General features: G+C 38.2%; 1 long non-coding RNA gene across 2 annotated transcripts in view; it reads right to left on the reverse strand.

The window, feature by feature from the left end:
- LOC123608745 overlaps positions 1 to 25137 on the reverse strand; it is a 149419-nt gene that overhangs the window by 66623 nt on the left and 57659 nt on the right. The window lies entirely within an intron of this gene.

Raw genomic sequence — 25137 nt, forward strand, 5'->3', positions numbered from 1 at the left:
ATTGGTCAGCTGATTAAATTGACTTCAAAAGTTTTTTTACCAGACTTGGTTGTGTACAAATTGAATGAACCAATCAAAGAGCTTGTATTTATTCAATATGTCTGTGGACTAGCACATCTACTAAAGAAATCAACATATTCTGGGGAATTTGTAGCTGTCAGCAGGTGTTTGGCTACCGGCAATAAATAATTATATCACTTCTCAATATTCTGTACAGTTATGGCTTCATTTAAGGGATAATATAAAGAATGCAGCAAGGATGAAAGAGTAATTATTGAATTCTAATAAAATGTTGGTTCAAAAGCAAATTTTAAAATAGCCAGTTGAAAAGCCTGCTGGCAAACAGTTCAGAAGTGTGTTGAATCCTGCACTACACAGTACTGCTAATGCAGTTTCAAGGAAGCAATGGGTTGAGTTATTTAAAGTTAGAGAGATGAAAATAAAAAAGAAAGCAGGTCACAGAAATTGTACCATTGAAGAGCTTGCTGCAGAACACTGGAGGTCTGGCCGTGAAAATAAAAACCTCTGACAATCCTGTTGAAATCTAAAAACAAAACAAGTGGGGCACCTGGGTGGCTCAGTCGGTTAAGCATCCGACTTCAGCTCAGGTCACGATCTCGCGGTCCGTGGGTTCGAGCCCTGCATCAGGCTCTGGGCTGATAGCTCAGAGCCTGGAGTCTGCTTCTGATTCTGTGTCTCCCTCTCTCTCTGCCCCTCCCCCGTTCATGCTCTGTCTCTCTCTGTCCCAAAAAAATAAACGTTAAAAAAAATTTTTAAAAATTAAAAAAAAATAAAAACAAAATAAGTAATATAGGGAAATGCAGCCTACATTATTAGATGGCAGAAGGCAGATTCTTTCAAAAGAGCAAAGGGTCACATTTTCTGCAGTTGAATTGCCACACCTGCAGTTTGCAAGTTTGGGATTAGGGCAAGGAAAATAGTCACCTTGGGATCTGACCACCCAGCTAGGCTCTAGCAACTGTAGCAGTAGATCTGAGGACCTTGCTCCAGTGGCTTCCTATTTGGAAAAGACTACTTAGTGAAGACAGTCAGAGATAGGGATTTAATGTGAATCTTGGTCAAGCCCGGGTTATTTTTCCCAAGGGGGAAAAATGTTCATATGGATGAATAATTTCAACATTCTTTGTTTCCTGGGATAGAAAACAGATCATTAGCCCATCTACGCTAACACATTCGGTAGAAATACGATTTGTGTTTGCATGCAAGATATATGAGAATGGGAGTTGTTTATCCTTTGAAAGTACCTGCCTTTGATGACAAGGTCTGTGCCTTTCTTTAAGTCTGATGAGATCCTAGGCATTGGCATGGGCAGGTAGCTCCTATAAATATTTGAGTGATTCCCCTGGTCCTTGAATTTTTGCCACCAGATGAAAAGGAAATATTGATGCCTAGAGCTCTCCCCAGAAATCTCTGAAAGGCAATGGCTCCTCCAGAGAAGTCTGTCTGGCTTTAACATAGAGCTTCTTGTCTCCATTTTTCAGCACTGAAAGCACAATGGGAAAAGCTGAAAGGAAGACAGGGGCCATCATTCCTACGTTGTCAGTTCACAAGTGATGGCTAGGGCATGTAAACACAGTAGTGCAGGAGCCTGGAACTCCAACCCCCCCTCCCACACACACACACACACACACACTCCACAGATCAACCAAAGGCACTCATGCCTGGTGCTAGCTCTGAACTGCAGGAAGACAGAAGCAGCTACTCATCTATTTTCTTGTTGATGGAACAGTAAGTAAAGTCAAGCCAAATGTGCGTTAGCTTTTTCTCTCCTGATTTCAGTGTCTGGAAGGATTAAGCAAACAAAATCCACAAGGAGCTAATAATGATCCCAAGAATAGTCTTCTCAAATATGCTCAAAATAACACAATATGCCACATTTTTTGCACGTGTTCTTTCATTTACATAATTTACATAAATGATTCCCACTCCTCAGTGGTTCTGCAATATGCTTTTGCATTCAATATTATGTTTTTGAGATCTGCTTAAGCTGATATTTAGCCTGACCTGCCTATCTAGCCTGCTGACAGTGAGATAGACCTGACCTCACTAAAAGATAATTGGGTATCATAATTCCAAAACAAGAAGCTCATCTACACAACAAAGGTAACCAGATGCCCAAATTCTGAAGCAAAGATCACAGTGAGATGTGCCACTGACACCTTCCCCAGTCATTGCAGACATTGCCAGCCGATCATCTACACTCTGGGACTTTGCTTTCCTAATGTAGGACTGAGATAATTTGAGATTTTTCAGCTTCAAAAGACCTACCATATTTTTCCTCCCTCAAAGCCCATCATCAAAGTTTAGATGGCTTGTTGGATTGGGGCCTGCCTTGCAATAAAAATGACTTTCACCCAGCATTCCAGCTTTGTTGAGTTTTTATTTTCTGGTTCTAATTCATTCTACATGGTATATAATGTTCCTTTGTGTGCATCTTCCAAGATTTATTTCTCTTCTCACCTACTGATGTATTTTGGGGGTGTTTCTGCTTTTTTTTCCTTATTACTATTACAAACAGTATTATGCGGAAGACTATTGTTTGTGTCTTCCTGTATATAACACCACAATGATATGATGACAAAACCAGTCCTAGCAATCAAGAGAAATTCATGTCAGTTATTCAGCTAACATTAATGTTTTACTCTCTAAATGTTTTACTCTCCTAACTCCTTTACAAGTCTTTGATAGATGGCCCCACTGTTCGGAAAATAAGTAAAGTTATGCACCATAAGATGGCTGATGGGACTAACATAAGCTCTAGTTCCTAGTTTAGAGACTCCTCTTCCAGGTTCTTCTTCCTGCCCTGCTAGGTGTGTGCACCAAATTACTGCTAATGCAGAATGTGGAAGTAACAGACTATAAATTGTTCCCCATGCTTATGCTGGGGACTCAGACCTCTGGAGAATGATCTCCTCTGAGCCCACCGGTGTAAAATAAACCTCCTGCCTTCCAAGATGACTGAATCCCGCTTGTTTTTTTCCACCAGCATTCCAGCCTGGTTCCGTGACACCACAATATTTGTTCTGAATACATATTGTGAGGTGCCTTGTTTACAATTATATTCGTACTCAGGGGGTTCGTTCAGGGCTCATTTTTTTAAAAAATGCTTAGAGAGAGAGAGAGTTGGGTGAAGGGGCAGAGGGAGGAGAGAGAAAATCCCAAGCAGGCTCCACACTGTCAGCGCAGAGCCCAACAGTGGGCTGGAACCCACAAACTGTGAGATAATGACCTGGACCAAAACTAAGAGTCATATGCTTAACCGACTGAGCCACCCAGGCATCCCAGGACCCATCTCTAAGGATCTGTTTCCAAAGTAACACCACCTACAGTTTCCTCAGATGGGACATTCTGTCTCTGGCCAGTAAACTGTGACTCCTTCCCTCAGCTGTTGGCTTCTGGTGTGCACCACACACAGACTCCATCACTGGGGCTCTCTCATCTCCTCAAGCTTCCTCTCCAAATGAAGGAGCCTAGAGGAAACACATATTCACCCCAATTCACCTCAAACGCTATAAAGAACAGTAGGTACTGTTGACTCTGCCACAACAGATCTGTCCTTACCACAGTCTCTCATCTTTAAAATACTTGTACAGGACGATGTGAAATACTAGCCTTCTGTCCCCTAAATTCCAGGAGATGCAAATCAAATTCCCCAGGTGATCTTAAAGAACTTATCATTTGTTTGGAAATGGAGAGAAACCTAGGATAACTCCAGCAGTTCTCAATCGAAAGAAACTCTTTCTCTCCAATCTTCTACCTTTGGGTAACTCTTAATTATCCATGTAGTCTGGAACTGAGAATGAGTTAAACAAGGAGGCGGAAAGTGGTTTGACAAGTTCTCACCATGTCCTACAACAAAGGTCTAGCACCTATTGTTCCATGTAGTGTCACTGCTAAAATTCCCAGAGGACAAGGTATGTACATTGTAATAGCTTCCTGCATAGATTTGCAGATTTATTTGTGTTTGTTAATGATGTCCTTTACTATCTTAGTAGCGCTCATGATGATTCTTATTTCTTCTTTTGTTCTGAATTTCATTTTTTCTTTTTTAGATAAGTCTTACCAATGATTTTTTTCATTAATTTTTATTTATTTAAAAAAATTTTTAATGTTTATTTTAGAGAGACAGAGTGTGATCAGGGGAGGGGCAGAGAGAGAGAGAGAGAGACAGACAGAATCTAAAGTAGGTTCCAGGCTCTGAGCTGTCAGCACAGAACCCAACATGGAGCTCAAACTCATGAACCACGACATCATGACCTGAGCTAAAGTTGGATACTTAACCAACTGAGCCATCCAGGTGCCCATCATTAGTTTTTATTTTTAATTTTTTTATTTTATTGATCACTTTTTTGTTTTTGTTCCCTATTTCAGAAATGTTTATCCTTTTATTTCTTACCACTATTATTAAGTTCTTGTTTACCCTGTTGCTTTTTTCTTTATTTTTGAGTTTAGCTATTTTTTTCCAGTATTTTCTGTGGTTAAATGTTTAAATGTATTCAAAAATATAAATTTCTAAGTTCTACTTTGGTTAAATCTCACAAATATTGTGGTTAAATCTCACAAATGATCTCACGGTTCATGAGTTCAAGCACCACATCAGGCTCTGTGCTGATAGCTTGGAGCCTGGAGCCTGCTGCAGATTCTAGGTTTCCCTCTCTCTCTGCCCCTCCCTCACTCTCTCTCTCTCTCTCTCAGAAAAAATAAATGCTAATTTTTTTCTAAATCTCACAAATGTTGTATGTAATATTTTTATTTCATTTGGTACTTTGTAATTTCCCAGGAGATCCTCCTTAATAAAAGCAATACTTATTTTAGGCTCCAAATATAGGTGTGTTTTTTTTAAAGGCTGTCCTTTATGGATTCTAATTTTATTGAATTTTGGTCAAAGAATAGTCTTAGTATAATGCTTATTCTTCAGAATGTACTGGGACTTCTTTTGCAGCCTTGTACATGAATTCTCCCACAAATGAACTAAAAGAATCTGCATTCTCTGTTGGGTATACATTTTTACATAGAGCTGATATTTTCATATTGTGTTACCCAAATCTAGCATATTAAGAATTTTTGTTGGCTAGATTTCTCAATTTAAAGCACAATTTTTGATATGCCTATTTCTCCTTCTTCTGACCATTGTTGTTTGATATGTTCCAGAGCTGCACTGATATTCCACAAATTATTCTGTACACGATTACTATACCTAAGATTCCTTTTACCAATGAATAACATGCTTCTTTATCCCTACTAAACTTTTACCTTAATCCTTACTTGATGTATTATTAAAATAAGTATTTCATATTTCATTCAGTCTTCTTTCTTCTTCTTCATGTCTTTGTTCAAACGTGACCTTTTCAACAAGGTCTGTTTTAACAAATTACAATCCCCTGCCCTCTCTACCCCTCCTCCCTGCTTTATTCTTTGCAAAGCATTTGTCACTTTCCAAGATACTATAGGATGCAACTGCTCATTTTGTTTGCTGTCTGTCTTCCCTAGTTAAAAGGTCAAAAATATGCTGAACAGGTATTTTTTGTCTGTCTGGCTCCCTGCTCTATCACCACACCTGGAAGAGGAACTAACATTTAGAAGGCATTCCATAAATATTTGTTGAACGAGTGAATAAATAAACAGCTCCATATGCTTTTGTTTTAAATGCATGTCCTGTAGACAAAGGTGTCCATTATGTGCATGTTTGTCTGAGGCCCCTCCTGTGTTTTACTGTGCCTTGGAGAGGGCTGGGAGTCTGCAAACGACATGTTCCGGGATCCCTTACCAACCGGCTTCCTATGAAGTTCTGTTAATGGGGGTTTTGTAAGGTGAAAGAGAGGGTTTTGTAAGGTGAAAGAGGAGAGTTGTACCTCTCATTCTGCTTCCTGTTTCTGGTAGAGTCTTCAGTGGCAGCAGCAACAGAGCAATAGTGACTACAGCATAGCTACGGATGACAGCATCAGTAGTAGTCACGACTGTGAACAAGACGTGACAAATGTCCAGCAGTTCATCAGCAGGTGTAGACTCTTGGGCTTGAGGGAGAAAGTGTCACAAACTTCTGATATCTGAGCATCACCCCCTTTTTTTTGCTCTTGCTAATTATCTGTATTGTGTTCATCCAAAATCTGCATAACCAATTCCCTGTTTTAAATCCCCTCTAAATACTAAGAATATTTTTCCTTGATGGGATCTTGATTAATACAGCAATATACTGCTAAACCTTATTTTAAATCCAATCTGTGTGTTTCTATCTTTAGATTTCTGAGTTGAACTCACATTTATTGAAACTACTCTTAATGAGATTTTCTTCTCTGTAATGCTTAGTGTTATATATTACCATAGTTTCTTTACTTTTTTTTTTTCTTTTTTTTTCTCCTTTCATTTTTTATATTAGGAAGGTTGCATTTTCTTAGCTGGTTGAAAATTCTATTTTGTGGCTTCTAAAATGCATGTATTTTATTATATAGTTTCTTGACAATCAAGGTGGGTTTAAAGTCTCTAGTGTTTTATGAACACGGTTGGACAGGCAGTAAAGTTATGACACAGTTGTCATTCCGTGAGCATGTGGGAATATCAAATATGCCAGCATTGTTACCCACAGAATGGGTGTCAGCAGTTTTAAAGAAAATCCCAGAGATAAATGGTGGAGAATAGAACACTTTTAATCTCTAGGAACGAAATGTTACAGAATAAGAGGTTGACAGAGTGGTGAATTGGACATCCTTAGCCACATTCCTCAACAGATGTCTAAAGTCAGCCTGCTCAGTGTCCCACTTCGGCTCAGGTCATGATCTCATGGTTCAATGAGTTCAAGCTCCACGTCGGGCCCTGTGCTGACAGCTCAGAGCCTGAGGCCTGCTTTGGATTCTGTGTCCCCTTCTCTCTCCGCCCCACCCCTGCTTGTGCTCTGTCTTTCTCTGTCTTTCAAAAATAAATAAACATTAAAAATTTTAAAGTCAGCCTGCTTGGGGCACCTGGGTGACTCAGTTGGTTGAGCACGGGACTTTGGCTTGGGTTATGTTCTCATATTTCGTGGGTTCAAGTCCCACATTGGGCTCTGCACTGACAGCTTCAAGCCTGCATTGGAATCTCTGTCTCCCTCTCTCTACTCCTGCCCTGCCCCTCTCACACACGAGCATGCACCCTCTTTCTCAAAAATAAACAAACGTTTAAAAAAATGTACGGTAGGCCTGCTCTACCTGCAATGTATAGCGGTTTTACTCCTAGAAATTCTTTACAATGTTGCATTGCCACTCTTTACAACACAGAAGTTTATTTTGTGCAGAAAACCACAAACAACAATGATGTTAAATTAAAAACTCATTTAGAAGAGTTGGACTCAGAAGAGTGTGAAGAAGATTTATGAATATGTTAACTGGTTTTATTTTGGTTTTTCCTTTTATATTTTTATAAGAATGATAATGTCTAAAAGACCTCTTGCAATATGAATAAAAATTATAACTAATAAGAAAACATTCATTTTTTTAATGTTATATTTACTTTTGAGAGACAGAGCGTGAGCAAGGGAGGGGTAGAGGTGGGGACAGAGGATCTGAAGTGGGCTCTGAGCTGACAGCAGCAAGCCGGCTGCGGGGCTAGAACTCACAAACTATGAGATCATGACCTGAGATGAAGTCAGCCGCTCAGCCAAATGGACCACCCAGGTACCCCAGAAAGCACTGTGTCTTAATTGGCAGCCCCTTTTTCATAGTTAGCAGCATTTTTTCTTCTTAGAGGTAAATGAAACAATGGTGTGCTTTATCATCAATGACATCTTGAATTTTATATAAAATAGAATGCAGACATACCGTTTTGTTTATATATGATTATGTCTAATCAAAGCCCAATTTTGCATTTATTTTTAACTATCAATTTCTTAAATTTATTTATATCTATTTTTTTAAGCCATTCTCAACCCCCACTGATTTCCAACATCCCTTATAGCCCAGATCATATTAGAATCACCTGGAATTTTAATTCTGGATTGTTATGGACTTTTTGACTGTTTATTATTATTGCTTATTAAGGCAATAACAACACTAGCTGGGCGATAACGCCATGGCATTACTTCCTCTTAGATTCATTTCTCTTTTTGTTGGGGTTCTTTCTCCAAGAGTAATTTCAAAAGTGGTCTTTGTTTTGCACATTTTCTGAGGTTCAATTATCTAAGTCTCAGAAAATAAATATATTTCATTTTCATAGCTAAATATTATTTATTTGAAAGAAATCTACATTCAAAGTTATTTTCCTTATACTTTTCTCCCATTTAATTATTCAATTCATCTAGAAAATAACTTTTCCCCACACCATTTATTAAATAAATATATCCCTTCAGTGTTGGTCTGTAATGCTTCCATTAGCATGTAGATAATTCAGAGATACATCAGTGCATATACCATTACATTTTAATGCACATTAATTATTTTGTCAGTACTTCATAGTCAATTGTCAGGGCTCTAATGGAATGACATACGAGGTTATTCTATTACAGTGTCTCAAGATGTCAACTACCAGTTCTGGGTCATCCTACCTTCCCCTGCAACCATCCCCATCTTTATTTGTGGAGGATAATAACCAAATTAAAAATGGCAAAACTCTACACTATGCAAGATGTAAGACTAAAACAATGAAGAAAACCAAAGAACTGGTTTCTGTCTTCCCAGTTATCAGAGGTGAGGCCATAAATAAAGCTGAAAGAAAAAGAGGCAAATCTTGGAGGGCGAGGGGTTAATAGCTGTGTATAGAGAAAGTGACTTGTGCCTCCACCCTGATTGTCCCCATCCCCAGAATTTCCCTTGCAATTTGGAACATGACCCTAATGGGTACTTCTCATCTGAAGCTCTCATGGAGACTAGTGCTCAGCTAAAAAATAAAAATATTCAAAAGAAAAAGAAACCCAAATAAGCCAGTACCTATATGTATGTAATACACACACATACACACACACACACACACACACGCACACATCTAAAATACAATATACCCATAGAAGTTCAATTGAGAGAGAGGGAGAAAACATTTAAAGATCTCCATAAAAGTGGAGGGATATTTTTGTTTTCTAATGGGAATAGGCTCTAAGCTAGTTTGGAAGCTTGGCAGCTTGGCAGAGAATAAAACATATATCAGTAGGAATTTGGGGGTCACACTCCATGGACTGCTTGTCTAGAATCCTCCACGGCAAAGAGTAGGGCAGGTGCCCAGCTGGGTCCCCAAATACACCACAGGTCAAAATCAGCAATGGATATATCAGTGCCACAAACCAGTCAGGGAGGACAAAAGCATGGGAGCCCACAAAGCTCTGTGACCTAGTTGGGGATACTTCACAATAAAGGCTCTGACTCTGACTTTAAAATGATCTGAACAATGAAATTAACTACGTTGCTTACTCTGTTGCATGACACTAGCTCAAGCATAGAGTTGATATTAGTTGAGAGACAAAATAGAGTACACATGTCATACACATTTGATTGATGACTTTTCAGTTAATTCTTATCATGTTATAATACAGGCAATAATCGATATTTTTACTTTTTCAACATTCCTGGAAAATAAGGTTCTAATACAAATCAAATGCATATAAAGAATGCATGCCATTTAACCCAATAATTCTATGCCTTAGAAACTATTTCAGGAAACAATGTGCAAATATGCTTATTAAGATATGATTTTAATTTGGTGACAAAAAATTAAACCAATATTCAATAATAGAAACATTTGAGGGGCTCCTGAAGTGGCTCAGTTGGTTGGGCAGCCAACTTCGGCACAGGTCATGATCTCACAGTTCCTGGGTTCAAGCCCCATATCAGGCTCTGTGCTGACAGCTCAGAGCCTGCAGCCTGCTTCGGATTCTGTGTCTCCCTCCCCTACTCAAACTCTGTCTCTCTCTCTCAAAAATAAATAAATATTAAAAAATAAAAAATAGTAGAAACATTTGATTATAAATGTAATACTGTCACCACTTTAGTCATCCCCAACACTTTGTCAATAGTGTTCTATAACCCACTTGTTACCAAGAAGTGTTACTGTGGCAACTAACAAATGTTTGGATGTTTTGTTTACTCTAAAATTTTAATTACATATTTCAAATTTTATAGCCCTTTGGTCAGGAAAAAAAATCTATCATGGATATTTCTGCCATTTGAGTTTTTTAAAATATTTATTTATTTTTTTAGAGACAGAGAAAACGTAAGTAGGGGAGGGGCACAGAGCCCTACATGGGGCTTGAACTCACAAACCATGAGATCATGATCTGAGCCAAAATCAAGAGTCCAACAGTTCAACACTTAAACAACTGAGCCACCTAGGTGCCCCCATTTGAAATATTCTAAATTTACTTTATAGCCTGATGTATAACTTTCTGTGCCAAAAATTTCACGGAAATTGGAATTTGGTTTTGCTATCACTTTTTGAGTTAAACTGTTTATATATAAACCAATGCTGGAAAATTGGTTTTGCTATCTCTTTTTGAGTTAAACTGTTTATATATAAACCAATGCTTCATTTCTATTAATCATATTATTCTGATTTTCCATATTTTTCTACTTAGCCTAACAATAGCAAAGACAGTTATCCTACATCATTTGTGTTTCTATTTTTTTCCCCAAGTCTTTACTATATTGATCTTTAATATATATGTATATAATATATATGTTGTTTTAATATTTATATTGGTCTTTAAAATATATATTGTGATAGTTCAGTACGCATCACCAAGAAGAACCCATGAACATTATATTTTCATTTAAATATGAATAACAGCTTTCAGCCCACTTAATTAATTTTGACTTTAATTCTCAACTTGTCTGAAATTAAAATTGCCACTGAAGCTTGCCATTTTCATTTGATAAATGCTGCTTATTATTTTTAATCATTCTGATTCCATGTAGTTTTATGTATATGCCAGTCTTCAGTCTTCATCCTCAATAAAATGCTCAATCTGATTATATTTATTGACAAAATTTGCATGCTTTTCCTTACTTTATGTTTTCCCTTTTGGGACAGGTAGTTTTTAATTTTCTTGTTCCTATGAATTTCTATATTTTTATCTCTTCATTTTTTAATTACCCTTAACAACTTTTTTTTTTTAATTTTTTTTTAACGTTTATTTATTTTTGAGACAGAGAGAGACAGAGCATGAACGGGGAAGGGGCAGAGAGAGAGGGAGACACAGAATCGGAAACAGGCTCCAGGCTCTGAGCCATCAGCCCAGAGCCCGACGTGGGGCTCGAACTCACGGACCACGAGATCGTGACCTGGCTGAAGTCGGACGCTTAACCGACTGCGCCACCCAGGCGCCCCTAACAACTTTTTACAAAGTTAAAAAGTTTAGTCTTAGTTTAGTCATCTTGATGTTTATTATAATTATTTAAAAAACATGCTTTTGAAGGGGTAGAGGGGAAGATGGCAGCATAGGAGGACACTGGGCTCACCTCATCCTGCTGATCAGTCAGATTCCAACCACATCTGCCTAAATAACCCAGAAAACCACCAGAAGCCTGGAAGAACAGACTTTCCAGAGCCAAGCGGAGACAAGAGGCCCACGGAACAGGGTAGGAAGGGCAGAGAGGAGGTGCACGCTACACAGACTGGCAGGAGGGAGCCAGAGAGGTGGAGGGGCAGCCCGCCAGGCAGGCAGAGCCTCCGAAGTCTGGCTTGCAAAAGCAGAGGGGCCGGACTCCATGAGTTCTGACAGCCAGCGGGACTTAACATCTGGAATGTTAAAAGTCAACAGCTCTGCTCTCTGAGAGTAGGGAGGGCGAGAGGACGCTGGGAAGGAGAGTTGTTGAGCCCTGGGAGACACAGCTCAGCTCAACAGGGGAACTGCTGGCAGGCACCATCTCCCTCTCCCATCCCCCAGCCAAAATTCCAAAGGGAACCAGTACCCGTCACCATTACCGAACTTGCTTGCACCGCGCAAACACCCAACACTGTGCTTCTATGGATCCATCCCTCTGATGGGTCTGCCTCCCTCCAGGTGCTGCAGGGCCCCTCCCGCAGGAGACCACAAATGGCAAAGTGAGCTAGGCCAAGCCTGCCCCTCCCACCCCTATGCATCTTGCGGATCCACCCAGGCTAATATGCCAGATCCCACTGAAGCAGCACAACAAGCCTGGCAGTGTGCAAGTAGCCCACACAGGGGCCACACCACTGCACAGTGAGTCCTGCCCCTGGGATAGGGGAAGATAAGGTACACACCAGTCTGAATGTGGCCCCAACCGTGGGCTGGGACAGACATCGGGTCTGACTGTGGCCCTGCCCACCAACACAAGTTACTCCAGAGAGCACAGGGGAAGTGCCCTGCAGTTTGGAGCCACCGCAGAGACTACGCTAAATGACAAAACAGAAGAATTCTCCTCAAAAGAAACTCCAGGAAGTGGCGACAGCTAACGAATTATCAAAAACGATTTAACCAATATAATGGAACAAGAATTCAGAATAATAGTCATAAAATTAATTGCTGGGCTTCAAAAAAACATAGAGGACAGCAGAGAATATTGCTACAGAGATCAAGGGACTAAGAAATAGTCATGAGGAGCTAAAAAATGCTATAAATGAGGTGCAAAATAAAATGGAGGCAGCCATAGCATGGATTGAAGAGGCAGAGGAGAGAATAGGTGAATTAGAAGATAAAATTATGGAAAAAGAGGAATCTGAGAAAAAGATTAAAAAATCCAGGAGTATGAGGGGAGAATTAGAGAACTAAATGATGCAATCAAACGGAACAACATCCATATCATAAGAATTCCAGAAGAAGAGAGAGAAAGTGGCTGAAGGTGTGCTTGAACAAATCATAGCTGAGAAGTTCCGTGATCTGGGGAAGGAAAAAGGCATTGAAATCCAAGAGGCACAGAGAACTCCCTTCAGACGTAATTTGAATCGATCTTCTGTACTACATACCATAGTGAAACTGGCAAAATACAAGGATAAAGAGAAGATGGTGAAAACAGCTAGGGATAAACAGGCTCTAACTTACAAAGGGAGACCAATAAGACTAGTGGCAGACCTATCTACTGAAATTTGGCAGGTCAGAAAGGAATGGAGGGAAATCTTCAATGTGATGAACAGAAAAAATATGCAGCCCAGAATCCTTTATCCAGCAAGTCTGTCATTCAGAATAGAAGGAGAGATAAAGGTTTCCCAAACAAACAAAAACTGAAGGAATTCATCACCACTAAACCAGCCCTATAAGAGATCCTAAGGGAGATTCTGTGAGTGAAATGTTGCAAGGACCACAAAGTACCAGAGATATCACTACAAGTATGAAACCTACAGGCATGACAATGACTCTAAACTGATATCTTTCAATAATAACACTGAACGTAAATTGACTAAATGCTTCAACCAAAAGACATAGGGTATCAGAATGTATAAAAAACAAGACCCACTGATGTCCACTCTCACCACTGTTATTCAACATAATATTAGAAAGCTTAGCTTCTGCAATAAGACAACACAAAGAAATAAAAGGCATCCAAATCAGCCAGGAGGAGGTCAAACGTTCACTCTTCGCAGATGACATGATACTCTATATGGAAAACCCAAAAGATTCCACCAAAAAACTGCTAGAACTGATTCATGAGTTCAGAAAAGTTGCAGGATATAAAATCAATGCACAGAAATCGGTTGCCTTCCTATACATCAACAATGAAGCAACAGAAAGAGAAATCAAGGAATCGATCCCATTTACAATTGCACCAAAAACCATAATATACCCAGGAATAAATCTAACCAAAGAGGTGAAAAATCTATACACTGAAAACTATAGAAAGCTTATGAAAGAAACTGAAGAAGACACAAAGAAATGGGAAAAGATTCCATGCTCCTGGATAGGAAGAACAAATATTGTTAAAATGTTGATACTACCCAAAGCAATCTACATATTCAATGTGATCCCTATCAAAGTAACACCAGCATTCTTCACAGAGCTAGAACAAATAATCCTAAAATTTGTAGGGAACCAGGAAAGACCCCAAATAGCAAAAGCAATCTTGAAAAAGGAAACAAAGCAGGAGGCATCACAATCCCAGACTTCAAGCTATACTACAAAGCTGTAATCATCAAGACAGTATGGCACAGCACAAGAACAGACACTCAGATCAATGGAACAGAATAGAGAACCCAGAAATGGACCCACAAATGTCTGGCCAACTAATCTTTGATAAAGCAGGAAAGAATATCCAATGGAATAAAGACAGTGTCTTCAGCAAGTGGTGCTCGGAAAACTGGACAGCGACATGCAGAAGAAAGAACCTGGACCACTTTCTTACACCAGACACAAAAATAAACTAAAAGTGTATGAAAGACCTCATTGTAACACAGGACGCCATCAAAATCCTCGAGGAGAAAGTAGGCAAAAACCTCTTTGATCTTGCCCGCAGCAATTTCTTACTCAACATGTCTCCAGAGGCAAGGGAAACAAAAGCAAAAATGAACTACCAGGACCTCATCAAAATAGAAAGTTTCTGCACAGCAAAGGAAACAATCAGCAAAACTAAAAGGCAACCGATGGAGTGGGAGAAGATATTTGCAAATGACATATCAGATAAAGGGTTAGTATCCAAAATCTACAAGGAACTTATCAAACTCAACACCCAAAAAACAAATAATCCAGTGAAGAAATGGGCAAAAGGCATGAATAGACACTTCTCCAAAGAAGACATCCAGATGGCCAACCGACAAATGAAAAAATGCTCAATATCACTCATCATTAGGGAAATACAAATCAAAACCACAATGAGATACCACCTTACACCTGTCAGAAGGGCTAACATTAACAACTCAGGCAACAACAGATGTTGGCGAGGATGTGGAGAAAGAGGATCTCTTTTGCATTGTTGGTGGCAATGCAAGCTGGCGCAGCCCCTCTGGAAAACAGTATGGAGGTTTCTTAAAAAACTAAAAATAGAACTACCCTATGACCCAGCCATTGCACTACTAGGCACTTTTCCAAGTGATAGAGGTGTGCTGTTTTGAAGGGACACATGCACCCCCATGTTTAGAGCAGCACTGTCAACAACAGCCAAAGTATGGAAAGAGCCCAAATGTCCATCGATGGATGAATGGATAAAGAAATGTGGTATATACATACAATGGAGTATTACTCAGCAATCAAAAAGAATGAAATCTTGCCATTTGCAACTACGTGGATAGAACTGGAGGGTATTATGCTAAATGAAATTAGTCAGGGAAAGACAAATATCACATGACTTCACTCATATGAGGACTTTAAGAGAAAAAACAGATGAACATAAGGGAAGGGAAACAAAAATAATACAAAACAGGGAGAGGGACAAAACAAAAGAGACTCATAAATATGGAGAACAAACTGAGCGTTGCTGGAGGGGTTGTGGGAGGGGGGATGGGCTAAATGGGTAAGGGGCATCAAGGAATCTACTGAAATCATTGCTTCACTAGATACTAACTAATTTGGATGTAAATTTTAAATTTGAATTTTTTTTTTTTCAACGTTTATTTATTTTTGGGACAGAGAGAGACAGAGCATGAACGGGGGAGGGGCAGAGAGAGAGGGAGACACAGAATCGGAAACAGGCTCCAGGCTCTGAGCCATCAGCCCAGAGCCTGACGCGGGGCTCGAACTCACGGACCGCGAGATCATGACCTGGCTGAAGTCGGACGCTTAACCGACTGCGCCACCCAGGCGCCCCTGGATGTAAATTTTAAAAAATAAAAAATAAAGTTAAAAAAAAAAAAAAAAAAACTAGACCCATCTATTAGCTGTCTACAAGAGACTCATTTTAGACCTGAGGACACCTTCAGATGGAAAGTGAGGGGATGGAGAACTATCTATCATGCTAGTGGAAGTCAAAAGAAAGCTGGAGTAGCCATACTTATATCAGACAAACTAGACTTTAAATTAAAGGCTGTAACAAGAGATGAAGAAGGGCATTATATAATAATTACAGGGTCTATCCATCAGGAAGACCTAACAATTATAAATGTGTATGTGCTGAATACGGGAGCTCCCAAATATATAAAACAATCACAAACATAAGCAACTTTATTGATAAGAATGTGGTAATTGCAGGGGACTTTAATACTCCACTTAACACAATGGATAGATCATCTAGACACATGGTCAATAAAACAAGGGCCCTGAATGATACATTGGATCAGATGGACTTGACAGATATATTTAGAACTCTGCATCCCTAAGCAACAGAATATAGTTTCTTCTCGAGTGCACATGGACATTCTTCAAGATATATCACATACTGGGTCACAAAATAGCCCTTAATAAGTATAAAAGAATTGCGATCATACCATACACACTTTCAGACCACAATGCTATGAAACTCGAAATCAACCACAGGAAAAAAGTCTGGAAAACCTCCAAAAGCATGAGGTTAAAGAACACCCTACTAAAGAATGAATGGGTTAACCAGGCAATTAGAGAAGAAATTTAAAAATATATGGAAACAAATGAAAATGAAAATGAAAATACAACAATCCAAATGCTTTGGGATGCAGTGAAGGTCCTGAGAGGAAAATACATTGCAATCCAGGCCTATCTCAAGAAACAAGAAAAATCCCAAATACAAAATTTAACAGCACACCTAAAGGAAATAGAAGCAGAACAGCAAAGATACCCCAAACCCAGCAGAAGAAGAGGAATAATAAAGATCAGAGCAGAAATAAACAATATAGAATCTAAAAAAAAAACTGTAGAGCAGATCAATGAGACAAAGAGTTGGTTTTTTGAAAAAATAAACAAAATTGATAAACCTCTAGCCAGGCTCCTCAAAAAGAAAAGGGAGATGACCCAAATAGATAAAATCATGAATGAAAATGGAATTATTACAACCATTCCCTCAGAAATACAAGCAATTATCAGGGAATACTATGATAAATTATATTCCAACAAACTCAACAACCTGGAAGAAACAGACAAATTCCTAAGTACCCACCCACTTCCAAAACCCAAACAGGAAGAAATAGAAAACTTGAACAGACCCATAACCAGAGAAGAAATTGAATCAGTTACCAAAAATCTCCCAACAAATAAGAGTCCAGGACCAGATGGCTTCCCTGGGGAATTCTACCAGACATTTAAAGCAGAGATAATACCTATCCTTCTCAAGCTGTTCCAAAAAATAGAAAGGGAAGGAAAACTTCCAGATTCATTCTATGAAGCCAGTGTTACTTTGATTCCCAAACCAGACAGAGACCAAGCAAAAAAAGAGAACTACAGGCCAACATCCCTGATGAATATGGATGCAAAAATTCTCAATAAGATACTAGCAAATCAAATTCAACAGAATATAAAAAGAATTACTCACCATGATCAAGTGGGATTCATTCGTGGGTTGCAGGACTGGTTCAACATATGCAAATCAAGCAATGTGATACATCATATTAATAAAAGAAAAGAACCATATGATCCTGTCAATCGATGCAGAAAAAGCATTTGACAAAATTCAGCATCCTTTCTTAATAAAAACCCTGGAGAAATCCAGGATAGAAGGAACATACTTCAACATAAAAGCCATTTATGAAAAGCCCACAGCTAATATCATCCTCAATGGGGAAAAACTGAGACCTTTCCCCCTGAGATCAGGAACATGACAGGGATGTCCACTCTCACCGCTGTTGTTTACAGAGTGTTGGAAGTTCTAGTATTAGCAATCAGACAACAAAAGGAAATCAAAGGCATCGAAATTGGCAAAGATGAAGTCAAGCTTTGACTTTTTGCAGATGACATGATATTATACATGGAAAACCCGACAGACTCCACCAAAAATCTGCTAGAACTGATACATGAATTCAGCAAAGTCTCAGGATACAAAATTAATGTACAGAAATCAGTTGCATTCTTACACACTAATAATGAAGCAACAGAAAGACAAATAAAGAAACTGATCCCATTCACAATTGCACCAAGAAGCATAAAATACCTAGGAATAAATCTAACCAAAGATGTAAAAGATCTGTATGCTGAAAACTATAGAAAACTTATGAAGGAAATTGAAGAAGACACAAAGAAATGGAAAAAAAAATTCTGTGCTCATAGATTGGAAGAATAAATATTGTTAAAATGTCAATACTACCCAAAGCTATGTACACATTCAATGCAATCCCAATCAAAATTGCACCAGCATTCTTCTCGAAACTAGAACAAGCAATCCTAAAATTTGTATGGAACCACAAAAGACCCTGAATAGCCAAAGTAATATTGAAGAAGAAGACCAAAGTGGGAGGCATCACAATCCCAGACTTCAGCCTCTACTACAAAGCTGTAATCATCAAAACAGCATGGTACTGGTACAAAAACAGACACATAGACCAATGGAATAGAATAGAGACTCCAGAACTAGACCCACAAAAGTATGGCTAACTAATCTTTGACAAATCAGGAAAGAATATCCAATGAAAAAAAGACAGTCTCTTTAACAAATGGTGCTGGGAGAACTAGACAGCAACATGCAGAAGAATGAAACTAGACCACTTTCTTACACCATTCACAAAAATAAACTCAAAATGGATGAAGGACCTGAATGTGAGACAGGAAATATCAAAACCCTAGAGGAGAAAGCAAGAAAAAAACCTCTCTGACCTCAGCCGCAGCAATTTCTTACTCGACACATCTCCAAAGTCAAGGGAATTAAAAGCAAAAATGAACTGTTGGGACCTCATGAAGACAAAAAGCTTCTGCACTGAAAAGGAAACAATCAACAAAACTAAAAGGCAACCAATGGAATGGGAAAATATATTTGCAAATGACATATCGGACAAACGGCTAGTATCCAAAATCTATAAAGAACTCACCAAACTCCACAACTGAAAAACAAATAATCCAGTGAAGAAACAGGCAGAAAACATGAATAGACACTTTTCTAAAGAAGACATCCAGGGGCGCCTGGGTGGCACAGTCGGTTAAGCGTCCGACTTCAGCCAGGTCACAATCTCGCGGTCCGTGAGTTCGAGCCCCGCGTCAGGCTATGGGCTGATGGCTCCGAGCCTGGAGCCTGTTTCTGATTCTGTGTCTCCCTCTCTCTCTGCCCCTCCCCCGTTCATGCTCTGTCTCTCTCTGTCCCAAAAATAAATAAACGTTGAAAAAAAAAATTTTTTTTTAAAAAAAAGAAGACATCCAGATGGCCAACAGACACATGAAAAGATGCTCAATGTCACTCCTTATCAGGGAAATATAAATCAAAACCACACTCAGATACCACCTCATACCAGTCAGAGTGGCTAAAATGAACAAATCAGGAGACTATAGATCCTGGAGAGGATGTGGAGAAATGGGAACCCTCTTGCACTGTTGGTGGGAATGCAAACTGGTGCAGCACACTGGAAAACAGTGTGGAGGTTCCTCAAAAAATTAAAAATAGATCTACCCTATGACCCAGCAATAGCACTGCTAGGAATTTATCCAAGGGATACAGGAGTGATGATGCATAGTGGCACTTGTACCCCAATGTTTATAGCAGCACTTTCAATAATAGCCAAATTATGGAAAGAGCCTAAATGTCCATCAACTGATGAATGGATAAAGAAATTGTGGGTTATATACACAATGGACTACCACTTGGCAGTGAGAAAGAATGAAATATGGCCTTTTGTAGCAATGTGGATGGAACTGGAGAGTGTTATGCTAAGTGAAATAAGTCATATAGAGAAAGACAGATACCATGTTTTCACTCTTATGTGGATCCTGAGAAACTTAACAGAAGACCAAGGGGGAGGGGAAGGAAAAAAAAAGTGAGAGAGGGAGAGAGCCAAACCATAAGAGACACCTAAAAACTGAGAATAAACTGAGGGTTGATGGGGGGGTGGGAGGGAGAGAAGGGGGGGGTGATGGGCATTGAGGGGCACCTTTTGGGATGAGCACTGGGTGTTGTATGAAAACCAATTTGACAATAAATTTCATATTTAAAAAAACATGCTTTTATTTTTCTTTACTTCTCTACTTACTATCATCCATCATAAAACAGTGTTTTAACCATGTGGGATTAAATTTTCAACCATTCTATTTCATAGCTTGGATTTGAACCCATTACTGGCTAAGCCAAGTAGGCACGCTCTGAGCATTTTATTTTTTTCAAAAATATTGACTTGTATTCAGTTTTTTTCTTGTATTCAGTTTTAAAAGTCGCACTTAAGATAATAATTTAGATTGACCGGAATGACTTTTTGATATTCACAACTTGGTTTGGGCTTAGTTTACTTATTATTGTATTTTTAACTTGGATTCATCTCCTACTTGACTAAGATATGGCTTCAAACAAAATCTTTTACATGTGTAGTAGTTTTTGGAGATCTCTACATAACCAATAATGTGATTCTTATAAACAGCAACTTATCTAATGCAAAATTATTAAATCATGAATATATTCTCTTCAAACCCTGTAAAAAATGGTATTTAGAGAAAGGAGCTAGAATTGTGAGTAGGGGACCAAACTTTGCCACAGATGCAGGTGCCAGTGCCCACTCTTAACAATGTTCCCTGTGGTAGGCAGGATAATGGGCCCCCAAAAGACGTCTTAATGCCTGGAACCTATGAATGTGTTACCTTATAAGGCAAAAGAGACTTTGTGAAAGTGATTAAGTTACAGATCTTGAGATGCAGAGATTGTCCTGGATTATCCATGTGGGCCGAACATTATTACAAAATGTTTATAAGTGAAAGAGAGAGGCAAGGACCAAAGAATGTGGGTGGCCTCTAGACGTTGGAAAAGGCAAGAAAATGGATTCTTCTCTGGCGCTTCCAGAGAGAATATAACCGCGACAACCCATTTTAGAACTCTTTTCTTCTGAACTGTAAAATAATACATTTATATTGTTTTAAGCTGATAATTTTGTGGTAGTTTGTTAAAGCAGAAATAGAAAACAAATACACACTCCCTGCTGATACCCTTACCGTGGGATACCATTTAAGTCCATAACAAATTGAGGATGCTTGGCTGAAATAGAAATTCTTTCCTCCTGCATACATAAGGGCTCTCACTCCTTATCAGGGTAGGATTCAGCTACTATTCCATCACTTTTTAACGTTTAAATGCTATTTCCACAGGGTAACCCCAATCCCATGATAATCCTCAGAGTCCACAGAGGGCTTTTTCATTTGCAATTAGTTAGACCTACTTGTTTCCACCTTACACGATGGCACTAACCCTTGAATACTACAGATATTACAGCCAAATACCGTAAGTCTCGTTTGCTTCCCATCTAAGCTCTATCGACAACCTGATACCTATGTAACATCCAGTATATGCAAATAATCCTCAGTTTATCATCGAGACTTACACACTCCTCCAGTTCTCCAGAAGTAATGTGGCTAAGGTAAAGACTCCTGCCCCAGTTTCAGATCAACAGTGCCTGTCTTAGACCCTGGCACTCTTCAAGTCACGATCATGGTTTGTGAGTTTGAGCCCTGTGTCGGGCTCTGTGTTGACATCTGTGGAGCCTGCTTGGGATTCTCTGTCTCCTTCTCTCTCTGCCCCTCCCCACTCACTCTTTATCTCTCTTTTTCTCAAAATAAACAAACATTTAAAAATAATAGTTCACAATTACTTAATGTTCTTAAAGGATACAAATTTTCTGTACAGTTTTCTTCTGAATTACCTGTCCGTTATTTAATGTTTATGATCAAGTATTTTAAGACAAAATTTATAATTATCAAAGAAAGTATGTGCTAAGATATCCATATTGGCCAAACAGCATCATGGTATATATCAACTCTTCACAACAGTCACTGCGGCTCTGATGCAGGTTCCACATTATACTTCTTTATGACCTATCACCTCCATCTCAGTCAAAATACTGTGAGGAACTTAAAATCTCCCTGAGTGATGAAGTCACATATCAAAATTGGATAATATCACAATTGGAAATGGAAACACAGTTGGATCATTTGGGCCAAAGGCTAGGCAGGAGCTAGACATGAGGAGAAATTTTGTATGAATCAACACCTAAATTAAGTATGGAATGTTTAAAATAACTACTAGGCGAAGCAATTAGTTATGGCCCAATAACTATTTAGTTAATAATTATTAGCTGGATAAGAGTTCTTAAAGCTCCTCTTGTTTTATAACAGGACTTGATGTTGAGTTCTGATGCTTCATCTTACAAGAGAAGAAAACATGCAATTAAATATGCAATTAAAATTTCTTTCAATAATGCAAATGAAATTTAATGTGTTCATAATTTTTCCACCACACAGTAGTTCTCTTCCAATGTTTTTCATTTTTCAAACTCAGCATATTAAGGAACATGAGTGAGAAAATTTAGGCTTTATTTGATTGTAAAGTTTTGTTGACCAATTGGAACTTTATAAAGTATTTTTTTACTTGGAAAAACGGCACCACAGTATATTTTCAAATTTATATCACACAGAGCAAACTATCATCTTCTATTTTTTAAAGCAGGGAGAGACATAGCAAAGGGAATGTGGACATAATATGAACATTAAAAATATCAGTGTATGCCTTATAATAGTATGCTTCTAGGCCTACTTCTGCTACACAGTATTTCTCTAGTGCTAACCATGGGCATTTAATCCACACAATAACTGTATGAGACAGCTACCACTTCTGTCCTCATTCAGATGTGAAGATAATAAAGCACAGAGAGATTAAGTCATTTGCTTGAGGTCTGCCAACTGGTGGAGCCCAGACTTTAGGCTTTTTAACTGCTACTTGCTATCACTTCTTTCTAAGAACTCACACCCTTGAATGATTCTGTGGCTTTAGCCTAGGACAAACCACAGACCGATGGGATATCCCTGAGACTGACTGATCCCTTACCCCTCTGACTAGTCCTGCTTTCATTGGCACCAATGGGTTTTCTGAACACCTAAAGTAATCCTTCCAGATTTAGACTATTTTCTGGGAGATTTATTGAAATAGCAGAACTTTATGTTGCTTATTAAAGCACTTTACACATGTGAGAAAACTCAGTGGAAAAAAAAGACTCAGTTGAAAAAAAGACAATTTCTCAGTTTATATGGCTCCCCTAGACCACAACACTTTTTGATTTAAAGTTCAACATTTAAAAGCTGAATTGAGTTAATAATTTTACTTTGATAAGCAGAACACAAATTTATTTTGGGCAATGAATATGACATTACAGATGACCTCAAATGTTTATCCTCTACTTAAATGAATACCATCTCCAATTTGCTAAGTTTCACATAAACTCATTTTTCCTCTAAGTATAAGCATTAGTGATTTAACTGATTCTTAAAAAGTGTGAGTCTTTTTCCAGATTATGGATAAATAGAGCCCTATTGTTCTAATAAATATCCTAGTTAGCTTAAAATCTTTGACCATACAATAATCAAAGTACCTCATGGTATTAAAAAAATTGAACTATGCCTACTTCATAGTCATAAATTTGAAATCAACATCTTACACACTTTGAAATTTTTAGTTCATGGGGAAGTTTATAAAATGCCCAGTTCCTTTTGTAAAACTCAGTTGAATATTTCAGTGCTATTTTGCATTATTGACAAAAAAATGAACCACCTCAAGAGAATTGAAAGATAATTTTTCCTTTATTTTCCCTTTTCTCTTTCACCAAAAGAATGCCACATATTGTTCTCATGGCACTAAATTATAAACATGATGAGGCCTATTAAAGGAACATATACTAAACATTTCAATTTCAGAAATCATAAGGGCAAAACAATGAGGATGTGTCCCTGGTTCATCAAATTAGGTGTCAGACATCTCATGCAGCACAGTGAGCAAATGACTATTTCTGAATTGTACATCAACCCAAGTCTCCCAAAAGCTCTTTCTTGTACCAGCTGCTAAATGATTAATAGTGTTGCATTGATAATTTTCATAAAAGACACTGCTGAATGAGAGAACACTGTGTCAGAGAAAATCAGTTTGAGGTTCAGGGAAACAAAACACTTCTTCATAGTTCTAAAAGAAACAGAGTGAGCATTGAGTTATATAGACTCTATATCAGTTTCTCATAGTAAACGAGCCTGTGCCAATCTAATCTTCTTCATTATAATACATGTCAGGAAGTTTATTTTCAATAGTCTGCATATATTCATATATCCATCATATATCCACATATGGATATATGAATAATCTTGACTACGTAACTTAGACTGATGATTTTAGTGCAGATATTGAAATACATATATATTTTTCATTTTGAAATTTTACTACTGGCTTGCTTTATGGCTTTTAATGTATCAATCTTCCATCCTCCCTACCCTTAGCAAGGTTGTCTATTATAGTGGGAAAAACATGGACTTTTAAGACATGAAAAAAATGATTTAAAACAGAGCCCCACCACTTATTAGCTGTGTGATTCTTTGCAATTAACTTATATCCTTCCGTAACTGTGAATGGTCAGCTTCATATGCAGAGAAATAACAAAAATCACACCAATATCATTAGATTGAAAGAAAATAAAATTAAATCTATAGGTTTTGTCAACCAGTGGTATAAAGTAAAGTCATATATTTTGTAATGCTCAAATCCTAGCAGCTCAAGCCAGAATTTTCTCCACTTAAGGAAACTTGCATTCTCAAAATTTTATACCAAGAATCTTATGTTAGATAGATTTATTCATGCATTTGTCATTGTAACCCATAACAAAATACTAGCAAATTGGATCCAACAATGTACAAAAAGAATTATATACTACAACAAACTTGGATTTATTCTATGTATGAAAGACTGTCTCAACATTTAAAAATCAGTCAATGTGGGGTACAAGGCTGGTGCCAGTTGTTAGAGCATGGGCTCTTGATCTTGGGTCTTGAGTTCCAGCCCCACATTGAGTGTAGAGATTACTTACATACATACATACATACATATATACATACATACATACATACATACATACATATCAGTCAATGTAATCCACCACATCAGCAGCGTAAAGAAAAAGTAAATCATATGATTATAACTGATAAAAAGTATTTGACAAATCCAACACCCGTTAGTGATAAAAACTTTCAGTAAACTAGGAATAGAGGGAAACCTCTCCAACTTGATAAAGACTATCTAGAAAAAACTTAGACCTAACATCAAATTTAATAGTGAGAGAGGGGCCACATCACTTTAATATCACACTCAAAAGGGGTGCCTGGGTGGTTAAGTTGGTTAAACATTTGACTCTTGATTTAGGCTCAGGTCATGATACTAGGGT

The sequence above is a fragment of the Leopardus geoffroyi genome, chromosome B2 (genome assembly GCF_018350155.1).
Source record: "Leopardus geoffroyi isolate Oge1 chromosome B2, O.geoffroyi_Oge1_pat1.0, whole genome shotgun sequence".
NCBI classification, from domain to species: Eukaryota; Metazoa; Chordata; class Mammalia; order Carnivora; family Felidae; genus Leopardus; species Leopardus geoffroyi.